Below are 20,859 nucleotides of genomic sequence, written 5' to 3'. Positions count from 1 at the left end.
TGCAAATCGTGCAGTTAGCGTTTTTGGGTGCTGCTGTAGCCCAGGAGGGACCAGGAGGTCGCAAATTGGACCAGGAGGTAGAGGGGACGTCGAGCAAGACAAAGAGCCCTCTTAGCAGCAGGTAGCACCCGAAGAAGTGCCAGAAACAGGCACTACGAGGATGCGTGAAACGGTGCTCACCCGAAGTCGCACAAAGAAGTCCCACGTCGCCGGAGACCAACTTAGAAAGTCGTGCAATGCAGGTTAGAGTGCCGTGGACCCAGGCTGGACTGTGCACAAAGGATTTCGGCCGGAAGTGCACGGAGGCTGGAGTAGCTGCAAAAGTCGCGGTTCCCAGCAATGCAGTCTAGCGAGGTGAGGCAAGGACTTACCTCCACCAAACTTGGACTGAAGAGTCACTGGACTGTGGGAGTCACTTGGACAGAGTTGCTGGATTCGAGGGACCTCGCTCGTTGTGCTGAGAGGAGACCCAAGGGACCGGTAATGCAGCTTTTTGGTGCCTGCGGTTGCAGGGGGAAGATTCCGTCGACCCACGGGAGATTTCTTCGGAGCTTCTAGTGCAGAGAGGAGGCAGACTACCCCCACAGCATGCACCACCAGGAAAACAGTCGAGAAGGCGGCAGGATCAGCGTTACAGAGTTGCAGTAGTCGTCTTTGCTACTTTGTTGCAGTGTTGCAGGCTTCCAGCGCGGTCAGCAGTCGATTCCTTGGCAGAAGGTGAAGAGAGAGATGCAGAGGAACTCGGATGAGCTTTTGCATTCGTTATCTGAAGTTTCCCCAGAGACAGAGACCCTAAATAGCCAGAAAAGAGGGTTTGGCTACTTAGGAGAGAGGATAGGCTAGCAACACCTGAAGGAGCCTATCACAAGGAGTCTCTGACATCACCTGGTGGCACTGGTCACTCAGAGCAGTCCAGTGTGCCAGCAGCACCTCTGTTTCCAAGATGGCAGTGGTCTGGAGCACACTGGAGGAGCTCTGGACACCTCCCAAGGGAGGTGCAGGTCAGGGGAGTGGTCACTCCCCTTTCCTTTGTCCAGTTTCGCGCCAGAGCAGGGCTAAGGGGTCCCCTGAACCGGTGTAGACTGGCTTATGCAGAATTGGGCACATCTGTGCCCAAGAAAGCATTTCCAGAGGCTGGGGGAGGCTACTCCTCCCCTGCCTTCACACCATTTTCCAAAGGGAGAGGGTGTCACACCCTCTCTCAGAGGAAGTTCTTTGTTCTGCCATCCTGGGCCAGGCCTGGCTGGACCCCAGGAGGGAAGATGCCTGTCTGAGGGGTTGGCAGCAGCAGCAGCTGCAGTGAAACCCCAGGAAGGGCAGTTTGGCAGTACCAGGGTCTGTGCTACAGACCACTGGGATCATGGGATTGTGCCAACTATGCCAGGATGGCATAGAGGGGGCAATTCCATGATCATAGACATGTTACATGGCCATATTCGGAGTTACCATTGTGAAGCTACATATAGGTAGTGACCTATATGTAGTGCACGCGTGTAATGGTGTCCCCGCACTCACAAAGTCAGGGAAATTGGCCCTGAACAATGTGGGGGCACCTTGGCTAGTGCCAGGGTGCCCTCACACTAAGGCCCATATTTATACTTTTTGACGCTAAACTGCGCTAACGCAGTTTAGCGTCAAAAAGTTTTGCGCCGTCTAACGCCATTCTGAAGCGCCATGCGGGCGCCGTATTTATGGAATGGCGTTAGACGGCGCAATCAGACCGGCGCTGCCTGGTTTGCGTGGGAAAAAACCACGTAGACCAGACAGCGCCGGCGTAGGGGGAAAATGGCGCATGGGCGTCTTAAAATGGGGCAAGTCAGGTTACGTCGAAAAAATCGTCTTAACCCGACTTGCGCCATTTTTTAACGACGCCCATCCCCCATCAACATGACTCCTATCATTGTAAAGATAGGAGTCATGCCCCCTTGCCCAATGGCCATGCCCAGGGGACTTCTGTCCCCTGGGCATGGTCATTGGGCATAGTGGCATGTAGGGGGGCACAAATCAGGCCCCCCTATGCCACAAAATATTATTTAAAAAAAAAAAAAAAACTTACCTGAACTTACCTGAATGTCCCTGGGGTGGGTCCCTCCAGCCTTGGGTGTCCTCCTGGGGTGGGCAAGGGTGGCAGGGGGGGTCCCTGGGGGCATGGGAGGGCACCTGTGGGCTCATTTTGAGCCCACAGGCCCCTTAACGCCTGCCCTGAGCAGGCGTTAAAAAGTGGCGCAAATGCGCCGTTTTTTGCCACGCCAACTCCCGGGCGTCTCTTTTGCCCGGGAGTATAAATACCACGTAAAGGCCTGGGAGTCATTTTTTAGACGGGAACGCCTCCCTTGCATATCATTAACGCAAGGAAGGGGTTCACGCTAAAAAATGACGCACATTCCGGGAACTTTGGCGCTATTCGCCTCTAACGCCATAGTATAAATATGGCGTTAGTTGGCGTTAGTTTTGCGTCGAAATTGCGTCAAAAAAAACGACGCAATTTCGGCGCAAACGGAGTATAAATATGGCCCTAAGTAACTTTGCACCTAACCTTTACCAGGTAAAGGTTAGACATATAGGTGACTTATAAGTTACTTAAGTGCAGTGTAAAATGGCTGTGAAAAAACGTGGACGTTATTTCACTCAGGCTGCAGTGGCAGGCCTGTGTAAGAATTGTCAGAGCTCCCTATGGGTGGCAAAAAAAATGCTGCAGCCCATAGGGATCTCCTGGAACCCAAATACCCTGGGTACCTCAGTACCATATACTAGGGAATTATAAGGGTGTTCTAGTAAGCCAATGTAAATTGGTAAAAATGGTCACTAGCCTGTTAGTGACAATTTGGAAAGAAATGAGAGAGCATAACCACTGAGGTTCTGATTAGCAGAGCCTCAGTGAGACAGTTAGTCACTACACAGGTAACACATTCAGGCACACTTATGAGCACTGGGGCCCTGGGTTACCAGGGTCCCAGTGACACATACAACTAAAACAACATATATACAGTGAAAAATGGGGGTAACATGCCAGGCAAGATGGTACTTTACTACATACAATTTTATAGAGATTGGGATGCCATACTTCATTCACCAGGGAGACTATGCTATATGATCTGTGACTGCCAATGTGAGCTATGTTCCTAATTTTACAGTGGGAGTGCAAAAGGCGTGAAGACAGCTGCATGCTGTGAAGCAGGCGCCATGCGCCAATCCGATAAAATATGAAATGCTTCATCTAACTTAACTGAAGATTATTATTAATAAGAAGGCATGATGATTTCACTTGCAGAGGGATCAGAGTCATGACCAGCTTTAGGGCGGTGATACCGTTGCAGCCTCACTAAGAGGCATATTTATACTCCATCTGCGCTGAATGTGCGTCAAAAAGTTTGACGCACATTCGGCGCAAACCTTGCCCCATATTTAAACTTTGATGCCCGAGCCCGTGGACGTCAAAATCCCAGTGTGTGCGTCATTTTCTGGATGCGGGAAACTGCCTTGCATTAATCATATGCAAGGTAGGCGTTCCAGTCCAAAAAATGACTTAAACACCTGTGTGTCGTATTTATGCTACCGGGCAAAAATCTTGCACGGCCTGGAGGTGGAGTCAGAAAATGACGCACAGGCTGATTTGCGTCAAAAATTAACGCCTGGGTCAGGGCAGGCGTTAAAATGGGGCAAACACACCTGTATTTAATCAGAACACACAGAAGCAACAGCAGAGCAGCAAAAGGGAGACATGGGGGTGCTTCTCATCCAGCGTGTAAGCAGACGCAGAGCACAGCAACAACAACAGCAGCTACCACAACACCAACAGGGACCCACAAAGGCAACGCAGAAGGCAGGAGAGGATATTCCGCACCAGGACAACCCTTCATGGCCTCACGGAACATTACATCATCCAGAGGTACAGGTTGAAATGGCAAGCCATTCAGCAGCTGCTGCGAAACATTGAGCCACAGTTGGCACCCAGCTTGCTGACACCCCACACCATCCCAACAGAAACCAAGCTGCTAGCTGTACTACACATGTTGGCTCGTTTCAAACCACTGGGGCCCTGGTTGCTGGGATACCACAGCCATCATTCTCCGCCTTCCTGCCCAAGGTACTCATCATCAGACTCACATCCCGCCACATCTGCTTCCCAAACACACAGCAGAAGCAGCAGGAGACAAAACAGGGGTTTTACCTCATTAATGGATTCCCGCAGGTCCTTGGTGCCATTGACTGCACACATGTACGCCTTGTGCCACCTGCTGCAACTGAACACCTATACCGCGACAGGAAGCACACACATTCCATCAATGTGCAGGCCATTGTGGATCACCAAGGATTGATCACCAACATCGTGGCAAAGTATCCTAGGAGTGTCCATGACTCATTCATCTTCTGTCACTGTACCATAAATCAACACTTCCAGTATGGATGATATGGCAATGGACTACTTGTTGGTAAGTACAGAAACGTACTTATATACACACTGCACAGCAACCCTCTAGGACAAACAACACATACACCACGACATCAACATGTGAACAGGAACACACTGAGATCATGACACCGCTAGGCATGTTTGATAGGTCTGCAGTGAACCTGTCACACATCTGAAATTAGTGTACAGTCTAATGTTAAGATGTCAATGATTACAACGTATGGAGAGGTTTGGCTAATTGTCACCTTGCAAAATGTAAGCGTCTCACTGATGTTTAAATGTATCCATTGCATATGTCTAAAAGTATGAGATGTCCAGGGTACATAGATGCTAACGTGTTACCACCACTGTCAAATTGAATTTGTGTATGGAACTATCATCTCACCCCCAGTGAACACCTGTATCACAAGTCACAATGCTAGGGAGTGCACACTGTACTGCAAATCCCAAAACATACTGCTTACAACCGGTCAGCAGGCAAACACTCGTTCAGCCAAGGAAACAACCCAATGCAGATGGTACATCCTAGAAGCCTAGGAATCAACACAATAACACAAAAGAGTCACAGACAACACAAGACAACTACTGCCATGCAAGGTGATATTAATGGGGAAAGCTACATCAACATGATCCAAATCATTTTCTCTTTCAGCTGATCAGGGGAAAGGGATCCAGCCATGGATTGTGACACCATTTGGCAACCCAAGCACTGCAGCAGAGCGTGCCTACAATGAGGCACATAGGAGGACACGCACCATAGTCGAGAGGACCTTTGGCATCCTCAAGTTGAGATTCAGGTGCCTTGACATCACTGGTGGCAGCCTCCTATACTCACCAGAAATGGTCTGCAAGATCATTTTAACATGTGCCATCCTGCACAACATTTGTGTACGAAGGAACATTCCCTTATTAGAACCAGAGCCACAAATGCCTGAAGATGAGGAAGAGGAGGATGCTAGCCTGCAACATGAGGGGGACCAACAAAACACAGCTGCTGGATTGCGTACGCGCCAACATATTGTGAACAATTTCTTTTGAAACAACTCACCATCACCACTGTATCAACATATGTAAAGAAGCACCTATAATAATCACCATACCATGGTCTGGGTAATCATTTTTGCTCACCTTTATCTCTAACTATCAGAATAAGAGTGTAGCCTCATGGAGCATTGCTGACATACCGATCAGGACACAGAAATTTCCAAAGCAATTGTGATGCGTATTATACAACAGTCACATTCACACACACTGTAAATGACATATATCCTGTACATTTCACCTTTGAAGGGCAATAGCAGAGGACCACACCTATTTCACACATACATGTTGGCAACATGGTTCATCGCAGCATATGGCACGCAAGTAAGACACCATCAGTCAATAAGGGAAAAAAAGCCTTATACATGAGGCAGTGGATGTTCTATTGCATTGGTAACAGGATTGTATGACCAGACCCTTGACAGCAGTAAGTCGTACAGCACCTATCTTTGCAAGGACTATCTGTGACTAGAATTCCATATAAACAGAACATAGACAGCACAAGTGCCACACCTATGACAAGCATTGCGCACATGACATTCCATGTACATGTCAGTCCATGTCCTAAGTCCTGACACACCCATGCTCCTGGTCTCACCCCACCTGTCTTTAGATTTCCCTGGAATGGTAATATGTGTACCCAGATATTCCCTCCTCTACACACACACAGACTAACAATAGTAATCCGGTGTGCTTCACCCTTTCGTATGGTGTGCCATAGTCATAGTACATCTGTCTGCATGGACGTCAGGTTAAATAATACACTGGGTTGTAGTCTCTAAGTCCTTTTCTCACCTGTAGTTTGCTTCCCACGTGAAAGGTACTGTTGGCCATTTGAACTCAAATCTCACCTACAGGACTTGTGAGAAACTGATGCACACACACCTGTGAGCACCTCCATGCAGACCACCCATTTGAACATGCACTGCCCTTGCAGATGCTTGGAACATCATAGAAGCTGCCATTTTGTCGATTACACTGTTATGCATTGCTAGAAAAATAAGCTGTGTAACACAGCCCTTGGGTTTATGTGTCACCTTCCAAAACACAGGACAAACACAGTTTTCCATGTCAACTGTCTTGTTCTTCCTCCGACCAGTCTTAGTCAGACCACTGAGTATGTACCTTGTGAAATTGCTGGGTCCTGATTGACCCTGCATCCTGTCAGCCTGACTGGCACCTGTCTGTGCGTTACCCTAAAGGTTCCTTGTGGCTACATATATATCATACTTGCTTTCCCAACCCTCACATTCCTCTGGGGGTATTTTGTCAGGTGGTTCATCAATGCATACTCAAATAAGTTACTTAGCATAATCTGCTTATTTATCGTACCATAATTGGGAACTTGTCTCCAAATACCCAAATCATGGCCTATCCCTTGTCTGGGTCTCATGTATGCATGAGCGACAAAGTGTGACAGTGTACTATGGCCATATGCAAGGATTGGGTATGGTGCCTCCAGCAGAACCAGCAACTTCAGATAATGTGCATGAAAAGTCCACACATGTTAGGACCCTGATAGTTCACACGCTGAATCACATTGCTCACAACATATTGATGGGTTGTGCGTGCTGAATAGCTGCAAGATTAATCAACACAGAGGCTATGATGTTCCCAGATGCAGTGGGAACTTTACAGGCCAACCTGTGTACAAATGTTGTAATGACGCCTGCAGGAACATGACTCCTGAGATATGATCTCACTCAGCACACCAAGGTTGCCCTGTTGACAGTCTCATAACACGCCTGAAGTGACAGGGTGGGACCATCCCCATGTAGGTTCTTATATCCTCATTGGCTTTACTTCCATTGATCTCCGAAGGATACTCAGTAGATACAGGAATAGCGGCCACTGACTCATGATGAGACCTGGACGTAACTGTGACAACATAGAGCCCTACAAATATACAGGATCAACATTAGACCACACACATGAACCAGACACCTCTGTGCAATTGATCACTGGAAATATGTGGCCACGTGCTGCTTTGTCTGCTGTTCCACCACTGCCACAGGAGAGTTGCGGCTCAGTCATATGACCACAACTGTGGCGGGATATTACATTTGTGGTTCACCTTTTTCTTTCCGTGTCAATAACATGGTACCCACTTAGTCTGTACATGTGTCTGACTCATAGTGGGTTCACCAACAAGTGCCTAGGAAGCAGTATCCAAATTTCCAGGACATGTGATGGGCAAGTTTTGGACCATTGACATGAACAAGCGTCTGCCATCTATCCAGTGCATACTTTGTCATTTGTGGTGTTTACATTACCCAAAAACTAGGAAGTGCACACAACAGATGTTGCTACATGTATGACTAACAGATGTCCTCTCTCATTTCCACACTGACTTGCATCTGAGGGTTGGATACATTGACTTCACATTCATACAAGCATATTTGCAATGATGCATCTTGTGATGCACACACAGTGGGTCAACAACTACATTAATAGCCAATGCACACACATTGAGCCATAGGCATTGAGGTATTGTACTTATGTGTGTCACCTTGCTATCCTCTGCTGACACCAAACATACCCAAATTATGCAATACAGATATGTAGGCCACACGTTTGGCCATCTAGTGCGTCAGTCAAGAGTGAAAATCCTGTAAATGAAGTAGCGGATCATGGTCCGCAGTAGTATGATGTCTCACATGTGCCCATACACCGTCATGACCAAAGTGGGTGCAATCTGCCTATCTCAGTTTTGTCACAAATGTAATAGAACATTAAAATTGTAAAATGACCCAAACCGAGTTAATGCCTGAAATGTTGAAACATATGCATCGAAAAACGACGCACTAGCGTAAAAAAATTACGCTTATGCCAGAAAAACAACACATAATGCCCTGAAAAAATCATTGCCCCTGAGCTGTATCTTCCACACTGTACTTCAGAAAATTGGTTAAGTGTAAAACTATTTCCAAACATATGGATGCGGGCTCATTTCTACTCCTGTGCGTCTGAAAAAATGACGCGCAGACTGTGTGCTTCAATTTTTTTTGACGCATAATGATAAAAACGCCCGCCATTTTAGGCAGGAAGTGATGTAATAGGATATCCTGTTTACACATTAGGTACAGTGGGTGTACTTTCACTTTCACTTTGCAGTCTGTGATACTTCCTGACTGTGCGGCAGTGTGGAGAGTTTTGTCTGGTCAAATAGTGCTTTTGTCTCCTGTGTGGTCTATTTATTGTCTTTTTGTGAATAAATACTTGTTGTTGTATCCTGTCTGAGTGTTTTTTGTGTTGTAAAGTATTGTCTTTGTTTTGTTGGGAGTCTGTTGTGGGTAGTGTTAGTTTGGATATAGTTGGGCTGTGTTAGTTGTTTAGTTTAAGTTTTTCCTAATCTACTTTCCCCCTATTCTCCTTTTTTCCCCTTTATCCCCTAATTATCTTTTGCTGCTAAGATGTTGGGTAGGCCTCGTGTTGGCAAGATGGGTGAGGAGGAGCTGGGTGGTTTTATATGGCTGGTGTGCCATTTCCTACTCCTTATGATTGAGGCTGGTGGGTGGGTGATACATGGGTATCACACTGAGGCACGGAGGCTCCGGTGGGCAAAGGTCTTGCATCACCTGCAACTGATTTATCGGACACCAAGGAATGACCGCCAGCTGAAGCACCGCTGGGCTGACCTTATCTCCAGGGAGCAAGATCTGCTGGACCACCTGGGGCTTGTGATTGGTGGCCCTGTTGGTACAAATCATGTAAATGTGCACAATTAAATGCTCTGTAGTGACATCAGATGATTTTTACAATATCTGCCGGCAATGTTGTTGAGTGCATGGAATGCTTCTGAAACATACAGGGTCATATATCTACTTTGTTAAGGACCATAATTGCTAGCTGTTAGGAAGCAAGAGCTCTGCAAACTTACTGAATACTTTTGCATTATGTAAATTAGTTCCGCCTTTGTGTCAAACAGCAACACAAATCAGGAGCCAATTATGTATAGATATAGGTCACATTTGCCTGTGAGGTATAGAAATTTCCAATTCATTAACAACATTTGTTGACACAACAGCTAGACTGCTTTTGAAACACTACATGAGGCTGAAAATGAGTGCAGGCTTCACGTCAATTGATGATAGCAATGTGGCCCAAACATATGTCTCATGTGTGTCTGGTGAGTGTGTAAGGAAACCGATCACGGAAATTCCAAAAATCTTAGGGATCATTGTGCCCCTCCTTTATTTCGGATACATGTCAGATCTGGATTTGGACACATAGGGAACAAGTTCTAGCTGCGCTCAGCTAACATCTTAGACTGGTATTTGGAGTTTGTTGTTCCACCTTTCGTTTAGGGATGGCTGGCCAAAGGTATGCACATGGGTTCATATCTTTATGGTTGGTGCAACTCAACATAGCTGGGCCACATCAAATGAAGAAACTGTAACAACATGAGGGCTAACAACTGTCCTTGCCCCTCTGTACATTGTACCTGTGTGTCATAAATTTGTCATGGTCACAATGGCTGGTTGACTGGTAATGCAGTCCTCACGGAAAGTGGCTTTAAATATCTCTCTTGGATACACATGATGAGGCAAATACACTCCATTATTATGTCTGCTCACTAATGAAGGAGCATGTTTGCCACCACATGATAGTTAGGGCCTCTGCATGTGTGCAGATATGTGTGTAACACTCACTGGAGACCCATGGTATGTACATGTTAGTCGTGCTATATCGGATGCAGTATCATCATGTCTGAGTGGCTTTACTTACTTATGTAATCTTACACATAGTATTTGTCTTTGGAATTGTTATACAGTGCACAGAAATTGAGCACATTTCTCACTTCCATGCCTTACAGGTGGACCGGCACCCTACACTGTTGGCGAGGTGGCTAGATTCGAGGACCCAGACAACTCCAGTAAGTGTTGATATGTCTGTTATGTGTTGTGTTTGCTGGTGATGTGTGATGGACTTGTGTGTTGGACACATAGCAAGGTGTGATGCGCTGGCCAATCTTTTGTTTTGTTCCATGAGTGGAATTTCACTTTATCACCATCTTTGAGTTGGCCAATCCTTATCCTATTGTCTTATTTAGGGATTCTAGGTCAGTCCTGTAGGCCCCTCAATGTGAATAGGGATGAGTCATGTGGATAACACTTGAATCAGAAAGAGTCACACTGGACCTAATTTGTGATTTAGTCGGTCAGTCAGACCCAAATTCTCCCAGAATGAGGCTGCAAAATGCTTACCCTCAGACTTCTGCTTCCCAATTCACTAATGTACTGATTAAACTGTAGGTTGAACTTCCTAGCAGCATGTAGCTCCACATGTAGTGCTACGGTTATGTGGCACTTGAGTGCAATGGCCTAGGTGTGCATGCAATTCATGGCCAGGGGTGTTCTTGCATCTCTGTGTTCGTTGTAAGTCATGGCTTACTGGTAGTAAATGATGTGGACAAAGGTCTGCATTTCCAAACATGTGTGGCGCTGGGATTGGTCAAGGGTTTGCTGTCTCCTATTTGGAGATACTCCTTACCTGTGGTGTGTGTGTTGAGCCAAACACATGTCCAGCTTTCCTAAGCTTCCTGGGTGTCCTTGTTGTTTGAAATTGTTAGTTGTTAGTCCACCCCCCACCCTCAAACACAGGCATGGGTTTGTGAATAGTGTACCTAGGACTGATGATACAAGTTTGGTACACTGACATGTAAATCAGTGAATCTTTTGTCTGAACCTAGTATACACACTCATGTTTCGCACATGAGTACTATTCTAGCAAGTCCATTTACAACTTGCAGATCATGTGGCCCTAGATTTCCATCCCATACAATGACATTTGTAGCCCTGGCATTGGCAGAGGATGTGCAGCATGATTGTTAGCTGACAACTGGCAGAACATAGATGCCAAAATCATGCCAGTTGTTACCCATCTTGTAGGGTTTGGATATGCTATGTGTGATAGAACCTTTGTAGGCTGGCTTGTCATGTACTTCCTCAGGGACAATCAATGATCTGTATGATGATATGAGCTGTTACAAGTGCAATTGATGTATTGTCTGATTTACTTCGTGTGCCATTTCACACAATGCAGTTCCTAATGATAGATTTTCTATTTGTCTTCACAGTGGCAAATATGACACCCATCCAGGTCAGGGAGTTTCAACGGCGGGCAATGAGGTATCAGCACAAACTTCAAGTAGAGTCTGGGTACCGAAAAATGGCCTGCAGATACCGGTACGAACGGGCCTCCGGAGGGCATTTCCACAAGGCGGCCCTTCTTTGCTCACCACAGCCACCACCAGCACCACCACCACTACCACCCAGGTGGCACCACCAGCATCTGGGACCGTTGCGGCAACATCCTGTGCCACATTACACAGAGACAAAGTGGTTGTGTAAGTGCTATTTCTTGGAAAGTGCTGTAGTGCTATATGTACATTGTCCATGATTGTGAGTTCATTATAGTGACATCTTCCATTGTGATCCTACCCAAGTGCAAAAGGACATTTCATTGGACATGCTGGGGTGAAGTGTCAGACAGTGCAGAGGGACAGGATTTGCCAATGAGTTAGTGAGAGACAATCACAGGGCAGGCTGACAAGATAGACAGTGGTTTGCAGAACAGTGCTTGAGTTCAGTTGTTGCAAGACTGGTATGTTATGATGCGCAGGACCTTGGTAATAGGTGGCCATGAGGCAGGGACTAGTGCTTCCGGGTACCTTTATGTGTGAAGGTGATCTGTTCCTGGTCTTCATCATCTGATGTGTGTGTTGCCTCCTCTGCCCTTGGTGGTGGTGGTTGTGAAGGGGCAACACACCTCAGTATGTGTAGACGTGGAGTCAGACATCCCGCTAGCTGCTACCTGTGGGGGTCATAAGGGCAGTACTGCTGCAAGGAGGATCTGCTAGTTCTTAAGAAAAGCAGCCACATCACAATGGTAGGCAGCCAGGTCGGCCCTGAGGGGTTCATGATTGCATTTGTGCATGCAGTGGAAGGTTTGGGGTGCGAGGTGTTGTGGCAACTCCCTTACTGCAGTGATGAATTCCTTTACAGTTTGTTGTAGTCCTTGCAGGATGGATGTTAGCGCTTGCATGGCTGCTGCCTGATCTGCAGATGACATCATGCACAAACGCATCCCCTCAAGGCTGGCTGCCATTTTTTGCATCTCCACCTGCACCTCCTTGGCCGGTTCCCACTGTACTCCCACTACAGTTTTCTCAAAGCTGGTGCCTGTGTCGTCTGAGTCCTCAGCTGTATTAGAGCTGGCAGGTTGTACAACTGGGGTTGTGGGTGGGTCCTCTGTGACAGCTGCTTGTTCTGTGCTCTTCCTTGTGACTGAAGGTGTGGTCTGGAGGGTTCCAAGGACATCTTGGAGGGTCTGCTGACTGATGTTTGTCAGCTCGTCATCCATGTCATCAGGGTAGTCCTGGACAGGCATATCCGCAGGAGATCCATCGTCCTCTGCAATGAAATAGGGTACGATTAGTGTGTCTGTGTTGTGGCATTAGTGATGTGACATGCCTGCCTTGTGATGATTTCACATTGTGATATTGGTTCCTGTTCATTGATCCAGACTTTCAGATGGGCATTCTCCCTGGCCTATGCCCCACCTGCATGTCACATGTATTGTGGCCAGTTAGTAGACTTGTGAGCATCACATACTCTAGGTGTTGGTTATCGCCAAATAGTGAATTGCCACCTTCATGCCCTACTCAACCCTCCCCCTACTTCCATTCTCATGGTGAGACCTTTCACTGGCTGTGGGTGCTCTGATGGCACTAGCAGCACACTTAACAATCTGGACCTGCCCCAGTCTCTGATCTTTCACATCCACTTATATGTAGTTGAAATGTAGCATATACTATGCTTAGCATTGTTATGGCACGATATGGATGTCAGCATTGGTAATGTGTACAGCTGATGTTGGGGAATGTGTGGTACATTGGATTGCCCTGATTGTTGTAGCAGTGTCCTATTTCTTCCTCTGACTGTGCAGGTGTATTTCAGTGACCAGTTACATGTGTCCTCCCCCTCAATGCTGTTGTCTGAGCAGTATGACATTTGGGATGTTGCATTGTGACCCAGGCACAGGATGGACCCTGATATATGCAGCATGGGTGTGACATTAGTGCTGTGTACCTCCTAATGTTGATGACATTGGCTGATGTTTGCGGCAACTATGGGCATTCACATTTGACAGGACTGGAACATTTGTGTTGTTTCAGGGGATTGTTAACGTTGTCATCTTAAACCCTCTAATTTAGGTGTGTATGATCCATGGGGATGTTACTGCCATTGGCTACTTGACCAGCACACACAGCGGAGGTGGTAGTGGCAACTGTTCTCAATGTTACATTCCAGCTGTCGGTAAGGCTAGAGGTTGTTAATTGGGCCCTAGTTAATGTAGGGGGTATAGTGGCTGACGTGTGACGGGATGTCCGTTTGACGTTGTGCCCTTCCCTCCTGGTGTGGCTTTACCTTTGCAACATCGTTGGCATGGCAGCATACCCCCATGGAAATGTTGTTGGTGTTGTGTTATGGTGTGCTCCAGCTTTTCTCTGTACAGGCCATGCCCCCGTGCCGTACCCCTCTACCCATGCCACTCCATGTATATGATGACTTACATGCATTGTGTAGTAGGTATCCCCCCCCCCGGTTGCAGTTAACATTAGTGCATTTTAGTTTCCCATGCGACTTACCCTGCATCTGTGTTGTCTCCTGGTAGTCTGCGCTGTCCTGTCCTTGAATCCCTGTGACGATCTCCTCAGGGATGACGGCTGCGACCATCTCCTCCATGTGGTCCAGGGGCTTCTGGTGTGCTGGACTCCCACTTCCAGTCTGCAGTGCTGCCTTCCTGTTCCTGGCCATCTTTTCCTTGGTCCTGCGCTTGCAGTCATGCCAGCGTTTCTTGCACTCGATGACTGTTCTGCGTACTTCTGCCACACTGTTAATCTTGTCAACAATTTGTTGCCATATTGCCTCTCTCCTACTGATTGGCAACTTTGAGGTGACAAACAGTTGGTGCTGGTGTTCCGTCACCTCTTTTACCAGAATTTCCTGCTCCTCTGCACTGAAGCGACACTTTCTTTTCTTCTTCTCCCTGTCTTGGTTCTTGTGTGGGTCCTCCTGGCTGGTTCCTGGTCTGTTGTCGTCTTCCTGGGGTCTGTACAAGCATCTGGAGTCCATTGTGGCTCTCCTCTGCTAAAATGGCTGTGTTTGCGGGGAATTTTGACGCTATTGCGTCAAAAAATGCTGCATATCCAGTTTGCGGTGTTGTAAATCGGCTCACAGTAATTTCCGCCTCGTTAACGTCGTTTTACTTCACGACGTGACGCTGCGGTGTGCGTAAAAAAAATGACTTACACCTGTGGTTTGCGCTGCCGTGCGTCAAAGTATAAATTTGATGCCCGCACGGCGCACAGAAATGGCGTTAGCCGGCGGTAATATTTTTTGACGCAAAACTGCGTCAGCGCAGTTTTGTGTCAAAAAGTATAAATATGGCCCTAGGTGCTGACCTGGAAGGGGGGGAGGGCACTGACTTTGAGGAGGAGGGTGCTGTGTTTAGCAATAACTTTGGATTTAAGAGCACCTGCTGCAGAATACTTTGTGCAGTCTGCTTATAAGCAGTAATAAAAATGCCAAACTAATTCTTGTCATTAATGTTCCTCCTAGAGAGAGAGATTGGAGTTTTGTCGAGTGGCAGCTTTTACTCGCCATAAATTAGAAAAGAGGATTAATAGGCCTGCTGCAAAGAACAGATCTGTATTTTATGTGCAGAGCTGAGTGTTTTAGTAAAGCCAGCCTTTACCAGAGCTTTAAAACAAATTAAATGTATGTGAGAGATGGGTTTAGGAGGGATGAGGGGAACTTTTTCCAGTTGTTAGTGAGGGAAACCGGAGGAGGATGTCATTGAGGGGATACCAGAAAAGAATGTTGAACCAGGCATCACCAGTGCTAAAGCCGGCCCTGATCAGGGTCATGACGAAATATGCCAGAGGCAAAAATGTGCCCCTGGGGATAGGTCAGGTAGGATGCTTGCTTAGCTATTAAAAGGTTTTTATTATGCTATTATACTACAAGTTTTTATTATGCTATTAATAATGCAATGTCAAGAGCTAGGATTAAGGTGTTCCATCAGATGGATAAGGACTGTTGTCAATGTGGGTCATACACAGAATAATGTCTTTAATATATACTGATAGCAAGGTGCTATCAACATTGAAAGCTAATGGGCTAGCCACTGAGAATGGCAAACCTAGAACAGATGGGCTTTATTTCAGGTCAACATATGAAAGTTCTATAATGGAATGTATGATGGAACAACGAATGCTGGAACCACTCATGCCTGAACAACGCTGTTGGAACAACAACCGCGTTGTTACCATGAATGCCTTTACCACGCATGCCTTGACAATGATTTTTCATTGTAAAAGCATGCTTAGTAAAGGCATGTGTAGGAATGGCATGCGTGGTTCTAGCATGTGACCCCCACCTGCCCTAAGGCCCAGAAGTACCTTACCCCTAATACTAAAACTACCCTGACCCCCCCAAAACAAAACTACCCCAGATACCTCCCACCCACCCTTCCCCGACCTCCTCCACCTTCCCTAAAAACAACCGCCCCCCCACCTTCCCCTAAAAACAAAACTACCCAGATCCCTCAACCTCCAACCCCCAAAAACCAAAGTACTCCAATCCTGCACCCCCAAACCCAAAAACAAAACTATCCCGATCCCCCCCACCTCTACCCCCAAAACTCAAACTACCCCACCCCCTAAAACAAAACTACCCTGATCCCCTACCCCACTCCCAAAAACCTAATCACCCTGATTCCCCCACCCCCAAAAACAATACTACCCAGATCCGTTCATCCCGCCCCAAAAACAAAACTACCCCACCCCAAAAATAAAACTACTCAGATCCCCCCACCCACACCCCCAAAAACCAAATTACCCCAATCCCCACCCCCTAAAAAGCAAACTACCTCACCCCCAAAAAGAAAAGTAACCCGACCCCCCCACCCCAAAACAAAACTACCCGACCCTGCCACCCTTACCCCTAAAAACCAAACTACCCTGACCCCCCAACCCGCCCCAAGCCCTCAATCCACTCCCACCCCTAAAAACTACCCCCAACCCTGCCCCAGCTCCACTTACCTGACCACATTCTCACCCGATGCACTCTCCCTTTTTCTCTGCCTTAACCACGCATGTGCATTGTTCAGCACACGTGTGGTTAAGGCAGAGTAAAAGGGAGTCGTTGTTCACGCAAGCGTGGTTCTGCTTGCGTTAGCAACGTAATCGTTGTTCCGGAGTCATTGTTCCGGACATTTCCCTCTATAATGTGATGGCCGGGGTGAACTCTAGTTTATCAGTTTGTTCTTTAGGTGCTGGAAAGGCATTTGATTAAGTTTCCTGGGTTTGCATGTTCCAGCCCTTGACAATGAGACATTTGCATCCACAATTAGAGAGGAGGCTTGGTATAAAGGTTAGAAGGGTGGAATCACAGCTGTCTCTGTACTCGCTTGACATATTATAACATGCAAAGGATCAATGTGTTTGGCATCCAGAGGCGCTGGAGATACATTTCCAGTTTGGTTAACTCCCTGGCTTATGTATTAACTGGACCAAATTGGAGGGCTTTACCTTTGGTATTGCAGACCCTAATATGGTGGTTTGACTTCCATATTTAGGCCTATTCCACAATAAATCCTTAGGTATATTGATCTAGAACTGGCAAGGTAAAAAAAAACACATTAAACTCACCATCTCTATGTCTGGAAACATAGCAATTAAAAGGATATTAATTGTCCCAACGCTTCTAAATGGCTCTGGAAACATACCATACACACCCAAAATGTCATTCTGTAAGGCTTGTAACTCTCCAATGACAAAGCTGGCCTGGGCAGGGAAACAGCCTAATGGATACCTTGACTAATAGATCCCGTGGCATGACAGCTTTGTAAAGGGAGTCTAGCAGTTCCGGGTTGTAGCTATGTCTTCTAACAAACAGAACATGTCACTTCATTGGTGGGCAAGGATATCATGGCATTTAATATAGTTAATATTAATGTTGCAATAGTAAAGTTTATTTTTTTACTGTTTCTATATAAATTTATGGTCTGTTAAGTGTTATGTTTTTTTGTTTGTATTTTTGTTATTTTATCATTTTATTAACAGACTGTGGTTCATTTCGGGGTTGGATGAGAAGTGTTTTAATTATAAGTAATACATTATTTTAAATTTAAACTATATTTTGAAATTATTATTTTTCTAAATGTTGGCATTCATATATTTCTGAGGGTATAAGTGTATAAAAATGATTGATTTTCTTTTTATGGTATGTTGTTTTTTTGTTGTGAATATGTTGTGGGCTATTTTGGGGGTACCAATAGATAGTGATTTACATTAAAATTCATAAAAATGTAAATTAAATTCTAATTTTATGTGTTAAGACATTTTTAATTCAATGTGTATTTGTCTACTTTAAAAAACTATAGAGTTCAGGTACTTTGGGATGTATAATTTGATATTTTATTTTGGGTGATCATTTCTTACTGTTGTGTTTGCAGTTTACAAATTTTTATAAAACTACGGCCCATATTTATACTTTTTGACGCAAATCAGCGCCAGGGCAGATTTGCGCCAAAAAGTTTACCACCGGCTAACGGCATTCCAATGCACCAGCCGGGCGCCTAATATATGGAATGACGTTAGCCGGCGCTGCAGCCTGGATTGAGTAAAAAAAAATGACTCAAACAGGGCAGCGGAGGCATAGGGAAGACAGGGGGTTGTGCGTCAAAGAATGGTGCAAGTCAGGTTAGAGTAAAAAAAAAATACTCTAAAAAAAATACTCTAACCTGACTAGCGTCATTTTTTGGCGCACAACCCCATGGAAATGACTCCTGTCTTAGCAAAGACAGAAGTCATGCCCCCCTGTCCAATGGCCATGCCCATGGGACTTCTGTCCACTAGGCATGGCTATTGGGACAGTGGCATGTAGGGGGGCACAAGTTAGGCCCCCCATGCCACTAAAAAAAAAAAAAAAAAAAAAACTTACCTGCACTCACCATGAATGGGTCCCCCCATCCATCTTTGTCCTCCAGGGGTGGGCTAGGGTGGCAGGGGTTGTCCTTGGGTGCAGGGAAGGGCACATGTGGACTGCTTCCATGGTCTCCCACCATGGAAAAGAGCCCACAGGTCCCTTAACGCCTGCCCTGACCCAGACGTTAATTTTTTACGCAAATTGGGATTTACGTCATTTTCCGGCTCGGCCTACCAGCCATGCGCCATTTTTGCCCAGTTGGATAAATATGACGCACAGGTGTTTAAGTCATTTTTTGTACGGGAACGCCTACCTTGCATGTCATTAATGCAAGGCGGTTTCACGCATCCAGAAAATGACGCACACTAAGAAATTTTCATGTTAGCGGGGTCTAAAGTCAAAGTATAAATATGGTCTTAGTTTTGGGCCGATTTTTTGTAAAAATAAATGACGCAAATCCGGCGCAAGCAGAGTATAAATATGCCCATACATTTTTAGCTTAATTACTGTGGGTCTTAAGTTTTTTAAATTACAAAATTTGTACATTTCCCTGCAAACTTACTGGGATGTTGTTATTGGGATACCCAGGTGAAAATAATATCTACCCTTTGACCACACGAATGGGGAAGATTTCATACTTCTTGTTGGCTGCCAGACAGGCTATTATCTATATGGGGAATTACCAACCACCCCCTCGAAGTGTGAACTATTTTTGCAATGGAAAAGTTATCCCTCAATGTACATAATCAAGTTTAAACATTCAAATGGGGGGGCTTCCGGTGGTGGCCCATATGAAGAGTTCTCAGGTATTGAGGTGAGATCCAGGTATAATTTCTAACATACTATGTTGCTCTCAGTTGTGTGAGATGTCCTCTTCTAGAGCTACTGATGATAATACTGCTAAATGGGAGGTGGAGGCTAGAGTGTCCTACGACTGTTGAATAAACCCTTACGTTATATAAACTTGAATTACGAATGAGATTCCCCACCACAAATGATGATCTAACACATTGTATTCTGCGGATCAAAGGAACTGTCCACTGTATTGTTCTCAATAGAAATATAATGCATGGTATGGCTAATATCCATGCCAAAATAGGATTGTTAAAAAATATAAGGTATGTTCAATTGCCATTGTGAGATCTGAAAATGATAGTAATTTAAATAAAATTATTTGATTGGTCTATATTCTATTTCCCAGAGAGTTTACATTTAATTTTGTTTTTATCGTTCGAAAAAAAGTATATTTTTGCAAATGGGTTCTGTCCATTTAGTCCACCAGGATTTTTCTCTTTTGCTCTTTTGATTACTGGGTTTTTGTAGCTTTACTGTGGGCGAGTTTCATTACCTGAGTTTTACACACAATAATTTTATGGTGATGGGACTGAGCATGTTTACCCCTCTTGTCTGCCTTTTAAAATAAGGCCACTGAGGCACAGCTAGGGTAAGGTGCACTGTGCTGTTCACACATGTGCACATGTGTGTCTGTGCACCTTGGACCTCTGAAAGAAGGAGAAACGGAGCACATGGCTCTGCACTGTAATTTCACTTAATGATCCCTGGGCTGGGCCAGGACCCCGGGACCAGGGCCTGGGGTTGATGCAAACCCATTTATCTATCTGAGACACTCTCCCCAGAGGTTCTTTTTATCTGACAGACCGTATTCCCCAGGACCCAGTGCAGTTATGGAGTACAAGGGGAGCCCATGACCCCATGACAAGAGACAAGATGTGGAGTTGGGGCGAGGAGGCACCCTGCCACAGCTCCCTGACTGCGATGTCAGTGGGCCAAGGTGGGAAAGGACATTCAGCAACTGGAGGATCACATGGGTGGGGGAGAGAAGAGAACATAAGGCTGGATCCTGCTTGCAGCACATGAGCTGGGTACAGGGAGTCTTGGGGCACCTCTTTAGATAAAACAAACTAAAGGAGAGGAATGCAGCACAAGGCTGCAAAGAAAACCAAGTGGGCCAAGCCACTAATAAAATGTTCACTGTTCCGAGAAGGAGCACCCCATAATGCCCCACAACTGGGCCTAAAATTGATATTTCTTGGCTCCTGGTGCCCCAGGAGTATGCAGGGGCACAGGGGCACCCCCAACAGGACTAATCAGAGTTGTGTTGGGGGGGATGGAGTACAGTCTCCCCTCCTCCTCAAACATGTTTATTAAAATGTGTCCAAGTCTCTGGGGATCAATCAGGCATGACCACAGGGGAGATTTATGCAGTTTTGAAACACTCCCAGGGCTAGAGCTTTTGTTCTTAGGCTCTGGAGTGCAAGGACTCCTAGTAGGTGGACCAATAGTTCAATGTAAGCAAATGTTTCTATTACATGCTTGTGTTGTTTAAACCCACCCCTTATACTGTGATGTTGCATTTGTTATAAGTGTGGAGTGTTGTGATTATGG

The sequence above is a fragment of the Pleurodeles waltl genome, chromosome 5, assembly GCF_031143425.1.
Source record: "Pleurodeles waltl isolate 20211129_DDA chromosome 5, aPleWal1.hap1.20221129, whole genome shotgun sequence".
Taxonomy (NCBI): Eukaryota; Metazoa; Chordata; class Amphibia; order Caudata; family Salamandridae; genus Pleurodeles; species Pleurodeles waltl.
This window is presented reverse-complemented; position numbering follows the sequence as displayed.